Raw genomic sequence first — 14231 nt, 5'->3', positions numbered from 1 at the left:
ATGCCTGCTGATTCCTTAGCATGTTTCTGGTCTCATGTATTGCATCCTCGTGATAATTGTGTCTCTTTTCGGACGCGGCTATGAATCTAGTGAACATTTCTTCCAAATCAGCTTTCTTTTCTACCGGTTCTTCTCTTTGATATAGTCCCCTCTCCTTCTGCTTGTATTTTTCCTCCTTATCCTTCTTATACTCTTCGTATGGGAGCCATTCCTTCTTAGGTTTTCGCCAATTTTCGTCGTATCGATCGCCACTTGAATAGAAGACTTGAGCTTTCTTATTTCCATTCTCATCCAAATCACAATCCTTTGTTAGATGGGGCCCTCTACAATTTTCACATCCCACCCTCATAGTATGATGGATTGTTTGATCCATTTTTGTCATTCTTCTATCAAGACTATCAAGCTTATCTATCACCGCCGCTATGCTATCATTTGGCGCGTTCACTACTCCCCGACTTACTTCGTTTCTTGGATTGTGGTATTCTCTAGAGTGCTTAGAGAATTCTTCAATTAGCTCCTTGATTACCAGGGGCGCCTTCTTCGTGAGTGGACATTGAGAATCTAGCAATTGCCTTGTGGTGACATTGACTCCATCATAGAAAATGGAGACCTCTTGTTGGCTATTAAGGTCGTGATGTGGGCAATTTCTAAGCAAACTCTTGTACCTTTCCCATGCTTCATAAAGAGATTCTCCGGGCTGTTGCTCGAAGTTGGCAATTGCTTTCTTTAGCTTGGCTATTTTGGAGGGTGTACAAAAGTGATCTATGAACTCCTCTTTCATCTTGGCCCATGTGGTGACTGATCCGGGAGGAAGTGACTTTAGCCAATCCTTTGCAGCTCCTTTGAACGTGACTGGGAGCATGCGAAGAAGCTGGGTCTCGCGGGGGACATTCGGTACATTGAAGTAGTCGGCCACATCATTCACTTCGTCCAAGTGTTTGTAAGCGCCTTCGTGATCCTTCCCATAAAAAGGAATCTTCTTGAGTTGAGCGAAAATATGGCCTTTTAGTTCGAAAGTGGCGGTTGCGGGAATTGTGGGCTGCACAAGTCTCGGGCCGGTGTCATCGCGCATCCTCTTCTTCCATTCCCCCATGGGGACTTCATCGATATTAGCCATAGTGATGACTAAATCGTCTTCAAAATCGGAGTCGTGCTCGAATATGGGTTCTTCTTCTTCCTCAGTCTCGTATTCGATATCTTCTTGAATTGGGTCTTCAATAGTCAAAGAGGCATTGGATGCTCCGGATTTGCTGCTCTTCTTGAATTGGCTCTTCTTGCTGAAAACGGACTTGAGGTTTTTGAGTGGCGAGTTCTTTGAAGAAGCGGATTCTCCAACGGCTTTGCCTTTGCTCTTTCTTAGTGCGGATTCCGGGTCTTCAAGAGGGGGGACCAGAGGTGTATCAGATCCTCGGGTCATGAAACAACTGTAAACAAAATAGAAAAATGCGTAAAAGGAACAGAAATAAAATAAAATTTTAAAACTGAAACAACGATGTACTCGCCGAGTCGGCACGAGTGCGCTCGGCGAGTTCAAGGCAAAAAAAATATTCTAGTTACTCTAAAAACGGAATTTTATTAAAACTAATTCTACTTACTGAATTGCTTCTTAAATAACTTTGTGTGAGATAAATCCCACACAAAGGATCGATTAAATTAGAATTTAATGTTAATTTTTAGAACCGTTCCCCGGCAACGGAGCCAAGAACTTGGTGTGTGCAAACTCACTTAGTTTTAAACCTATTTTTAATTATCAAATAACACACAAAAGGCAATAAACCTATCAATTGTGGTATAGTTAAATAAGCAGGGTATCGATCACAGGGAACGGCAAATTAAAATTAAAAACTAATTTTATCTAAGTTAAGTAATAAGTAGGGGTTTTATCTAGTTTTACAAGACTAGAGACTTACTAACTATTACTTACTTAAAAACTAGAAAACAAAATACTAACTAGATTCAATAAACGGAAGGGAACTTCTGTTTAGTTCAACTTAGTTGATTCTATGGTTGATTTCAAGGTAATGGTGCAATGGATTAATTCTTTCGTTGGTTACCGATTCAAGTGATTAGATTCCAATTCAGTACACTAATCCTTAGCAAATAAACTAACTTAAACAGTGGCCAGTTGTCTAATTTAATTAGATTTACTAGATTAATTATTCGGGTTAATTTAGACTTGCAATAGTTAACTAATTTATTTAATTAACTTCTTGTTTGATGGTCATCTTACAAGCTTGCACATGAATTTACTCAATTTTCTTATTAATTCTAGTTTCATATTCATTAATCCTAGACATATGGCATAGTGATCACATAGCATATGAGGTTAATAATCAATAGATGTTCATGCTAATCAATTATCTTCTTATTAACAGAAAATTAATTATTATTCACACACAAGGTTCTTTAGCAAGCTAAAATAACAAAAATTCACCAACTTAGAATTAATCCTACCAATCAATCAAACCATATTGTCAACTTTGTATCCCCAAACAGGAGTCTAAAGGTTTTAGCTCATAATTGAAGTAAATAACAGCAAACAAACAAAGTCAAATTGTTTAACCATAATGATAAAACAAAAGAATAAGTGGAATGATGAAATTTTGCCTCAATTATTCTTCGGGATTGAATTCTAGCTTCTCTCGTCGTCTTCTAGGGTTTTTCTGCCTTCTCAATCGCAGCTAAACTCTTCTGAATCGTTCCAGAATTCTTCTCTATCATTCTGAGGAGTTATCTTTATATATACGAATCGACTCGTCGAGTCAGGTGGCGACTCGTCGAGTCCATCTCTCAGTCCCCGTATTGTGATAAGTCTCTGGGATCCCGAGTCATTATCTTCTCGATTATTCGATCGGACTCGCCGAGTAGTCGACCCTACTCGCCGAGTAGGTGTTATTTTTGGTGTTTTTCTTCTTTGTTCCATTCTTGATCTCTCAACCGCTTCTCCTGCTTCCGAGCTTCATTTTTGGACTGAAAATATAATTCAAACACTTTTAAGTACCTTTTGTCCATAAAATGCAATAATTTAGCTAATAAATGAATAAAAATCTATACTTAATATGAACTAAATATGCACATATCAACCGGATTTATTAATTAAATTTAAATATTAATTATTTAATAAACTTCAGAAATTCATATCTTCTTCATACGAACTCCATTTTCGACGTTCTTTATATCCACGCGTAGGTGAGAGTACGCTCTACAACCTTCGTTTAGACTCCGTTGGCTAATTTTGACTTTTATTTTTATTATATATTTTTAGTAGGCCCGGACAGGAAAACTTCATTATAAATTCATAACTTCTTCGTCCGACGTCCGTTCTCGCCTAACTTTTCATCGTTTCGCTACTAACAATGAGATCTTCGATTCTCATTTAGATTGTTTCGGTTAAGAATCACTAGATCTCAAATCGAGTATTCGGGCTGCATACTGCTAAGTCGAAACTTTGAAAATCATAACTTCCTCATACGAAGTCAGATTTGGGCGTTCCTTTTATGCACACTCTCGGACTAACGAACTCTATGAATTTCGTTTAGATCACTAAGGCTAAATATCGCTCTAACGTAAATTTCACTTTTTACGTCATTCAGCGTTGCCGGTTCTGTCGCTAAACTTCGACAGGTCATAACTTCTTCGTTATAACTCGGATTTCGATATTCTTTATATCTTCGGAATCCTTGTTTCGACCACTACATATTTATGAAAAGATATAGGGTTTATTTTACACTTAAATTTTGACGCTTATTTTATTCTTAATTAATCAAATCACATAATTAAGTAATTAAGCACACAAATACACATAATTCACATAATACTCAAATATTTTATCATTAATACTCCAAAAAGAGTTACAAGGGTTGACCTAGACTATTACATCAATGATAATGCCTAGCCTGGAAACGCGAGCGTTACATCCGCCCCAGAACGTTTCCGCCGTTCATGGTTTTGGGGTGTGACACTATCCCAACCGATTCTAATAAATCCTAGTCCACGATTATCAACTCGCCCGATGAATTGTTTAGAGAAATGGTTTGACTACACAACTAGGGTCTTCCTTCATAAGTCTGAATTTTAAAGGCAATTAAACCATCAGAGTATTTGATGAAATATGATATCCCTTTTCATCTACATCTATGGGATATGAGCCCACACTAGCAAAGAAATTCACATGACCGTCTAGAATGATCAAGTGTTGTCATCTGCTCCGGAAGATGACCAAACATAATGTTACAGTTTTCTGATATGTACCCACCATTTTTGGTCATCCAAAGGAATACTTTATCATACTCTGGTACATAATTCCTACAGTCAACACCTAATAGTCTCATAGAACAGAGTTCTGCTCTCCGTTCCTATCACACACACCCATAATATGATTATACCCAATATCCAAAATTAATTGAACTAGGCATCCTCTTTAAGTCCTAATGTATAAATAGACAAGATTACAAAACCTGTAATCAACACAATTTTTTGTCTATGTTATATTTTTACAATACATGGAGTAAGTAAACACTCTTGTAGTCTAACTCGAACTAAGCATCCTTTATAAATCTTATTTTATTACCAGGTGAGACTATAATGTTTATAATTGATTTACAAACCATTTTCCTGTTTATACCATACTATCACAATACAATATGAGACTATTATTTTATATCTTTACTATATCTAAATATTATTTATATGTCTTAGTTCTAAACATAGACAAAATTACAATCCTTGTATTCAATCTTCCATTACTAACTCTGTTTACACAATTTTATCCTAATTTAGTGTATTTTTTAACGCAAAGTATCAGGTATTTTAATGTACAATAATCTTTTAAGTAATAATACTTATTTTTATTATTATCATGAAATAATATCATATAAACATTAAACACATAATTAACCATATCTAGTTCACATAGTATATGTTATTGATATGTCATTATTTTGTGGTTTGGGCTAGGCTAAGTTCATGGTCATGTTTTACATGTTTTGTGTGATTTTACGATTTATGTATGTGTGTACGGCCGTAAACAGGTTTACGGCCGTAAACCTGTTTACGGCTAACTACTCCCTATATATAGGTCTTGTCAGAGTTGTGTCAGGTTGTTGACGAATCACTGAGTGTCTCTTATAGTTTACGACCCAAGGTGTATCTGACGTTTATTTGATATAAAACGTGTGCATGCTTGGATTAATCTATCTTCTACCCCATTCTCTGGTTGTTCAATTGATATTTGGTTGATCACTGTTTGGATTCTCAGTTTTAGGGTCCTTACAATTGGTATCAGTTTTATGCTTACGATTTTCAATTTATGTTTCAGGTACTTCCAGATCGATATGGAAGAGCCCATGATGATTGCAGAGCACACGCCACCTTTTTCTTTCTCTTTTTGAGATTTACTCTGATATGATATGATGTAGTGACATACTTTGGTCTTTTTGGGTGGTATGACAATTTTTGGATTACTGATTTTATAAAATTAAAAATGAATTTTTTTGGGGTTTATTTTTGGGACGTTACAAAATGATCCCTAGAAAAAAAATGAATGTTTAGAGTTTTGCATGGACTCTTTAAAGTATGGTGATCGGTTAATTGTCTACCGGTAAAAATAAAGATGCATGCTCACTTACGTGACTAGCAAGATATGTGAACTAATGAATGATTTATGTATGATATGTTAAATTATAACTCACCAAACTTGTTGTATGATAGATATTGTTTCCATGTGTTTATAGGTTCATGTAGCAATCCATAGAGAGAGAGAGAGAGAGGGCTTGGATGCATCAAGGACGTTAGACCAGACTTTTGTTTATGTTTTATCTTTATTTCTCTAATTGTGGTTAGGATATAAATTGGTAACACCTGCTAATGTTCTATGAAAATACTTTTAAAGGTTTTTGGAAACTCTGGTGTTTGGGATAATGTAAATATTTTGATATTTTATAGAATTTGAATATTAAATATTTTATGAAAAGTATGGGTTGTTAAATCTGCAATATTGTTTCATCGTTCGCGTCACTCTTCCATTGACGTATCATACTAACAAATATAGAGTTAAAACTCTATGACAACTTTGTTGGTATTCCTCCACTTTGAGTAAATTTGATCTTTTTTTCAGTAGTCTCCATGTTTGATTTCTTATAGAAAACGCCTTGTAACTTTCAGGTAAAAAATTGGCGCATCTTGGTTGTTTCCGACTATTGGGTCTTCCGAAACATCAACTCATTCACATGTCAATGCCTTCTTTTCCTTTAGAGTCCAATTTTTAGAAAGTGCCTTTCCCTTTTTCTTAGGGTCCAGTTGAGGTTGAACATCTTCGGGCTCGGAATCCGTTCTAGGTAAGCTTTGGGGTTTAGATTGGAATTAGGGTTGAGATTGGAATGAGAATCAGATTTCTGGAATGTTCTAAAGTGGATTGAAATCATTTTTCAAATTGGGATTGTGATTGAGATTGAAATTGGGGTTGAAATTGAGATTAGAATTGAGGTTGGGTTTGAGATTAGAATTGGGATTAGGATTGAGATTAGAATTGGGGTTGAGATTGAGAATGAATAGGATATGGAGTGTAGTATGTATCACCGGGATAATGAAAATGAGTAGGTGAATAAATAGGACGATCCATTTGATTTTGGAAAAAGATATGTGAGGAATGGTTTGAAGTGGTTGTACTTTGGGCTTTTTTCTTGTTTCTTCTTGGTGTTTTTAGATTGAATGGTGAATTAGAAGAAACCGTTTTTCACAAAATAAGAAGAGTATTGGAGTGAAAAAAAATGGAGGAGGTTGTATGTTAAAGAATTAGATAGTTGTTGGTATTTATAATGGTTGAAAAGGTTTAAAATTTTGAATTTTTTATGAAAAAACGAATATATTTTTTGAAAAAAAAAACGAGTATATTTTTTGAATTTTTGAAAATTTGAAGCTTCTCCTTCATCGGAATGTCGTTGCCGAGTTTGGTTTCCGTGATCAGCATGCCGAGTTCACGGCCCGATGTTTGCCTGCAAGTCATTGACGAGCCTATGTCGAATCCATTCCTTTTAGTCTAATAAAAAAACGTTGATTTACTATTGAAAAACAATAGTTTCATGTTTTTATATGAAATGTGATTTCGTATTTAAGAAATTAATTTATCCATATTACCACTAGTATGCTAAAGAATCAATTTCTTAAATTAAAAATAACGAGCAATCACTGGTATGCCGAGTTCACCTCCTGATGTTTGCCTGCAAGTCATTGACGAGCCTATATCGAATCCATTCCCTTAGGCTAACAAAAAAACGTTGATTTGCAATTGAAAAACAATAGTTTAATGTTTTTATATGAAATGTGATTTTATCCATGTTACCGGTATGCTAAAAAATCAATTTCTTAAATTAAAAATAACAAGCAATCAGAATTTTGGAAGGCAAATAGGCACATCTCACATTCAACTACACCGATCTTGACCAAATGGGGTCAAATGTAGGACCATCGATTGGAAACCTTTTTGACTTGGCTTGGTCATATTGATTGGATCATTTGAAACAACAGTAATAACTAATAATAAAATCTTTAAAACTTTATTATATTATATTAAATTACAACTATTTATTACATACGATTCAGATGTCTACAATAAATTACTTCAACATATCATTTTTGCAAAGTATACATCATATAAGAAAATATGACGTATGTGAAACATAGTGACGGTTAAAAAAAGATTTTTTGTTTCAACTACATTGATCCATAGACTCTGTATCATCCATTCTTTAAACTAATATATAAAGTTAGCTGAAATTTTATCAAAGAATAAAATATCATCTAATGAACCAACATGTCGGTTTGTTGATGTTAAGAAACATGTGCAAAAAGTAAAAATAAGCACTTACAATTTAGATTAGCAACAACTAACAACATACTAACAAGAGAATAAATTTTAAGCCCCTTCACAACATGTGCAAAAAGTAAAAATAAGCATTTGCAATTTAGTTGTACACCTCCTCCCAGCCGGCCCTACGAACTAATATATAAAGTGAGCCTTCAATTTTTATCAAAGAGTAAAAAACTATAAAAAAAAAAAATTATTAAGTTTATTTCTAGCCTGGAAAGACAAACAATTAAATTGTTTCAATCTCGATACAATCTAAGAACATCCACAATGATGAGTTTAATAGAATAGTTGAATGAGGTGTCATGCCGACTTGTCATTCAATGGATACAACTTCACCATTATGAAATGTCACATTGACATTGAATGGATTTGGAGTTCAATAGTGATTGAACTCTTCAATGGGAAAAAAGAAAATATTTAAATCTTTAAATAAATATTATTTTAGTATGTTCCATTGAACTCGTATAGTTTAATGCATTGTGGGATAAAAATAAATATTGTATAGAATAGTGAATGATGATTTTGCACTCAATTGAACTTTATAGAGTTTAATGTATTGTGGATATCCTAATGTATAGTTTGTTGAGATTGTGTAACTTATGATCTAACGTCTAATATAAAACATTATATAACGAAATCCATATTATCAATATTTTATATAGATTATAAAGAGATATCTACTATAAAGTTCATACATTTCACTTTATATTCAATTATATATATATATATATATATATATATATATATATATATATATATATATATATATATATATATATATATATATATATATATATATATATATAATTATTTTTTCTATCAAGTCTTGAATATCGGTAACTGCATTTATTTTAACCATTTACCAACATGTTATCCAATTTCAAAATTTACACTTTTTGTTTAGATTTTAAATTTTATTACAAATTTAATCCAAAATTTATGTTTTTGACTCAAATTAAAAAATTTGTTACAAATTCATCCTACATTTAGTATTTTTAAATATATATTTTTTTCAAAATTTAGTTTAGAATATTTTTTCTTTTGGCTTTATAAAATCATATTTATTTAAAAAACTTATTTTCACATAAAATACAATTTTTATATATAAAAATATTTTTTGTAAACATATTTGTTCGAGAAAAGGTTTTTATATATGAAAAATATTAAAAAAGACATAAGCAAGAAACAATGGTCACATATTGTTTTATTACCATAATTATATTTGTTGTTAATTTATTCAAAACTTATAAAAAATCATAACTTCTTCATGTAAACTTCCTTTTCGACGTTGTTTATATCCACACGTTCGTCTTGACGACTACTGTAACTTTAATGTTGATCATTTTGGATTAGAAGCAATTATTTTCACTTACATTTTTATAAACAAAGATTTATATTTGTTAACTTTTATAAGTGAAAATAAATGTTACAATTTATTTGTAACGCTGACATTTCTTGCTAGATATTAATAAAATATGTAACCGATGTTGGTCAACAATTGTAATGTTTACTTGAATAAATGAAAGAATTTTGTTTGAATATATGTGATTTATTTCTATAACACGTTTATAATATAACTTAATAATTAGAGCTAAAATAGGCGTATTTATGACAAATAAATTTAAACAGAGATTGTAGTAGTCGTGATGGTGATTCCGCATATATAAAGAACGCCTAAATCTGACTCCATATTGAAAAGTTAAGATCTTTTGAAGTTTCACGTTCAACCCGATACGACAGGGTGCGTCATAAAAAGTAAATTTTAGATAGGTTGCTTATTAGCCTAAGTAATCCAAACAAAAGTCGTGGTAAACATAAAACCGAGAACGTACATATAAAGAACGCCTAAATCTGACTTCACATGAGGAATTTATGAGACGGAGTTCTGCCAGTGCAATTTCCGACTTGTGTCTGGAAAATTTCTGTAAGTTAAGCTACATTTATATTGCTTTGAGTGTAACTTATATTAATATTCCTAGTCGTTTTTATGAATTTGTAAATAAGATTTATCAGCGATTCCAAGTTATTATACTGATTGATCTACTTACGGGAGTGATGTCTAGGCTTGATTTAGTGAGGCGTTTAAGTGAGATTTCTAAACAGTATGCTTTGTTTACTAAATGAACCCTACCTCAAATAAGATCTTACCTGATTGCTCCATACTTGATACATTTTGATGTAGACATTGAGATTGTTGAGGAATCTAGACTAATATTAGTCATGAGGAATTTTAGACTACAACTTAATGATAATTAAACGTAGGTCACATAAAATGAAAAACTAAGTGTTGAAGCGAAGCGCTGCCTAAATTTCCAGTTATCCACTTTAAAATGTTTGTGCATAGTTAATTTCAACTTACATATAGATATAAAGTATCTAGATGATTAAATGTTATGTGTGCTTATTATTTGTGTTCTTGATATCTGTGTAAAATTAAATAATATGATTTCTACTTGATTTAGTGTGACATCCCTAATTTCACGGCCAGAAAACACCGATTCGTTTATACTTTGTTTTATAAATCAGAGTAATCGTTTAAAGAAAACAGTTGCGGAATTTGTTCCCAAAATAAAATATGATAAGAATTTATCAAAACGTTTCTCAAAGAGAATGTATTTTCATTATATAACAAAATCTTGGGATGTCATGTTCCGATACAAACCAAAAGCATAAACAATATAAAATAGACCTTACAATAGTTATTTATAACTACTGATCTATAATCCAAAATCTCTCGCCAAGTCCACCAACTTATACCCTCGTCTCATTACCTGTAATGCAAAAAAACTGAGTGGGTCAGGCTTGGGAGCCTGGTGAGCATATTGGGTTTTCAACCCACAATAATACATTTATTATATTCAATTATCAAACAATCAACCCAATTACCCATCCCCCATTATCTCCATTTATCTTAAGGATCTACCCTAAGAATCATCTATCCTTCATTCTAAAGGATTGACCTGAGGTATAGGCACGAAGTCACATCGTCGCTAGGGTTTACTCAATAGGCGCTAACTCCATAGTCACCAAGGTTTATACAATAGGCGCTAACTCCATAGTCACCAAGGTTTATACAATAGGCGCTAACTCCATCGTCACCAAGGTTTATACAATAGGCGCTAACTCCATAGTCACTAAGGTTTATACAATAGGCGCTAACTCCATAGTCACCAAGGTCTATACAATAGGCGCTGAATCCATAGTCACCAAGGTGTATACAATAGGCACTAAATTCATAGTCACCAAGGTTTATACAATAGGTGCTACGTCTCATAGTCGCCACTCTTTCATCTACCCATGTTATACCCAACATGTTTGTAGATATAAAATACATATATAGTTTAAATCATTTAACACCCATATAAAAACATCAATTCCAAGCCCATTCTATTTATAGGGTGCTGAATCTAGGATTACGTTGGGTGTAAATCTAGGTACGTTGGGCGTACTAAGCCTTACGCTGGGCGTACGCAACATCATTGCATGCGTATGTACTCGAGTGACGTCATTGCATGCGTAGCTGAGGCGGTTCCGAGTACGCTGGGCGTACTCCAAAATTACGCTGGACGTACTCGATTAAGTAGACTTCAAACTTGCGTAACTTTCGCATACGAGCTCCATTTTTGATGTTCTTTATATTCACGCATACGTGAGACTAAGCTCTACAACTTTCATTTAGACTCTGTCAGCTAATTTTGATTTATTTTTTTATTATATGTTTTTAGTAGGTCGGGACAAGAAAACTCAGTTATAAATTCATAACTTCTTCATCCGACGTCCGTTTTCGTCTGTCTTTTTACCATTGGACTACTATTGACGAGATCTTTGATTTTCGTTTAGATTTTTTCGACCAACAGTCACTCGATCTCGAATTCGAGTTTCGGGCTGCATACTGCTTAGCTGAAACTTAGATAAATCATAACTTCCTTATACGAAGTCAGATTTGGGCATTCTTTTTATGCACGCTCTCGGTTTAACGAAATCTACGACTTTCGTTTAGATCACTAGGGCTAAATATCGCTCTAACATAATTTCACTATTTATGTCGCGCTGTGTCGTGCCGGTTCTGTCGCGAAACTTCGACAGGTCATAACTTCTTCGTTATAACTCGGATTTCAGCGTTCTTTATATGCATGGAAACCTTGTGACATATACTACAACTTAGTTAATATTATTCATTCTAAATAATTTATCGTGTCTAAATTTACTAGCTCTAATCTACGGGCGTTACAATTATCTCCCCCTTAGGATGATTACGTCCCGGAATCATCAATGAAAATAGGACTTGTATAATGATTCCATATGTTATATTTCCATCCTAAGTAATAACCGTAATGTATATGTTTCTTTGAACGAGTATCGAACTCCTGGGCTTCTTGACTGCAGACGATGCTCAATCTTGCATCTGCTTTTCGTACTACTTTGGACTTTCAATCATAACCTTCAAGTTACAAAATAAGTCCTTATTATGGACTCCTTCTTCTTCTTAGGATAAGTACTTCCCCTTATCTATTGTAACAGATCGATGGGTCATGTTCTAATGACCTCTCATCGTATGATGCAACGCTTTGACTCAAGTCTCTTAGAGTCAAATTCCCAAGTGGAATATACCTTCCTTCATATTCTAATGTGATATAATCACATTTTTACATGTAGCATTTCTAGCTACAAGCTTCCTTAACAACGAGCGCGATGCTATCGATCGCATTGATTTTAATCTTCTGACTTGAGTCAGATGCTACCTCGAACTTGGTTCTATGAACCACGTAACAAACTCATCATAGTCAGACTGAATTTGATATTACTGGTAGGGGCAAAATATCAATCATCTTCTTAGTCACTACCGAAACAATGGTAACGACATACTTGAATAAAACGAGATTAATCACTAGCTTCTTGGTAACCTTGTGACTTTCCCTGGTCCAAGTGCGAGTCCTATGCTTCCGGTAGTATATGCATCTACTATCTTTCACACCTACTCATACACGTCCCAAGTATTGTCCCGCAGTCCCCAAGTCCTAAACTCACAAAACAATTTAACACATACGAATGTGTCCAAATAATCATAAAAATTTCCCTAGACTCTACTAGGACTTCTTCATTGCGTATCTTCAATCATCAATTCCGCTTCAAATCGATTGGTGATGGAAATTCCAGACGATGGGAAAACTTCAAGAATTACACCGATCGCTCCATCATCCTGCCAATCGAAGGTATACTTCAGACGTACCGTACTCCTCTAAACGTTCCGTTATTTTATCAGACATAATCTAAAGGCAAGATACCACTCTTACAATATCTTCTGATAGGTGTCATTCACTATCATAAGCCTTTCATTTCCTCCATTTACTCAATTCTCTACGAGTCTTCACCATAACGTTCTAGACACCAAAGCAGACATTCAGTCTATCGAGACAAGAATTTAAGATAAGAAAGCTTTATTTCGGATAGACGTATAAATCTCCTTATCACCCCGAAACGTTTACATGGTAGTTCTAATACCGTAGTCATACGCTTAGAATCCTAAACACATAAGGTTTCCAGACCCGGTCGGCAACAGACCATAGATCCGAAAAAATAATATCATATATGGCAAACATATAACATTTAGCACATAAAAGCATTTTAGGCATCTTTCCGAAAATATACTAGTGCTCGTGTCTAAAATATGGTAGACACTCATCTCACAATCATCGCTTAGCATTCTAAGTTTAAGTCTATAAATCCTACAAATTCCTAGTTCGCTTAAATTAATGCTCTGATACCAACTGTGACATCCCCAATTTCATTGCCAGAAAACACCGATTTGTTTATGCTTTGTTTTATAAATCAGATTAATCGTTTAAAGAAAACAGTTGCGGAATTTGTTCCCAAAATAAAATATGATAAGAATTTATCAAAACGTTTCTCAAAGAGAATGTATTTTCATTATATAACAAAATCTCGGGATGTCATGTTCCGATACAGAACAAAAGCATAAACAATATAAAATAAACCTTACAACAGTTATTTATAAATACTGATCTATAATCCAAAATCTCTCGTCAAGTCCACCAACTTATACCCTCGTGTCACTACCTGTAATGCAAAGAAAACTGAGTGGGTCAGGCTTGGGAGCCTGGTGAGCATATAGGGTTTTCAATCCACAATAATACATTTATTATATTCAATTATCAAACAATCAACCCAATTACCCATCCCCCATTATCTCCATTTATCTTAAGAATCTACCCTAAGAATCATCTATCCTTCATTCTTAAGGATTGACCTGAGGTATAGGCACGAAGTCACATCGTCGCCAGGGTTTACTCAATAAGCGCTAACTCCATAATCACCAAGGTTTATATAATAAGCGCTAACTCCA

At 33.8% G+C, this 14231-nt stretch overlaps 1 non-coding gene across 1 annotated transcript; it reads left to right on the top strand.

Annotated features, from left to right (window-relative positions):
* The first annotated feature begins 626 nt into the window (after positions 1 to 626).
* LOC128132553 (small nucleolar RNA R71) lies at positions 627 to 733 on the top strand. The gene has a single exon (XR_008230598.1). It is a non-coding gene; the product is annotated as a small nucleolar RNA R71 (small nucleolar RNA).
* Positions 734 to 14231: the final 13498 nt, after the last annotated feature.

The sequence above is a fragment of the Lactuca sativa genome, chromosome 2, assembly GCF_002870075.4.
Source record: "Lactuca sativa cultivar Salinas chromosome 2, Lsat_Salinas_v11, whole genome shotgun sequence".
Taxonomy (NCBI): domain Eukaryota; kingdom Viridiplantae; phylum Streptophyta; class Magnoliopsida; order Asterales; family Asteraceae; genus Lactuca; species Lactuca sativa.
This window is presented reverse-complemented; position numbering and strand designations above follow the sequence as displayed.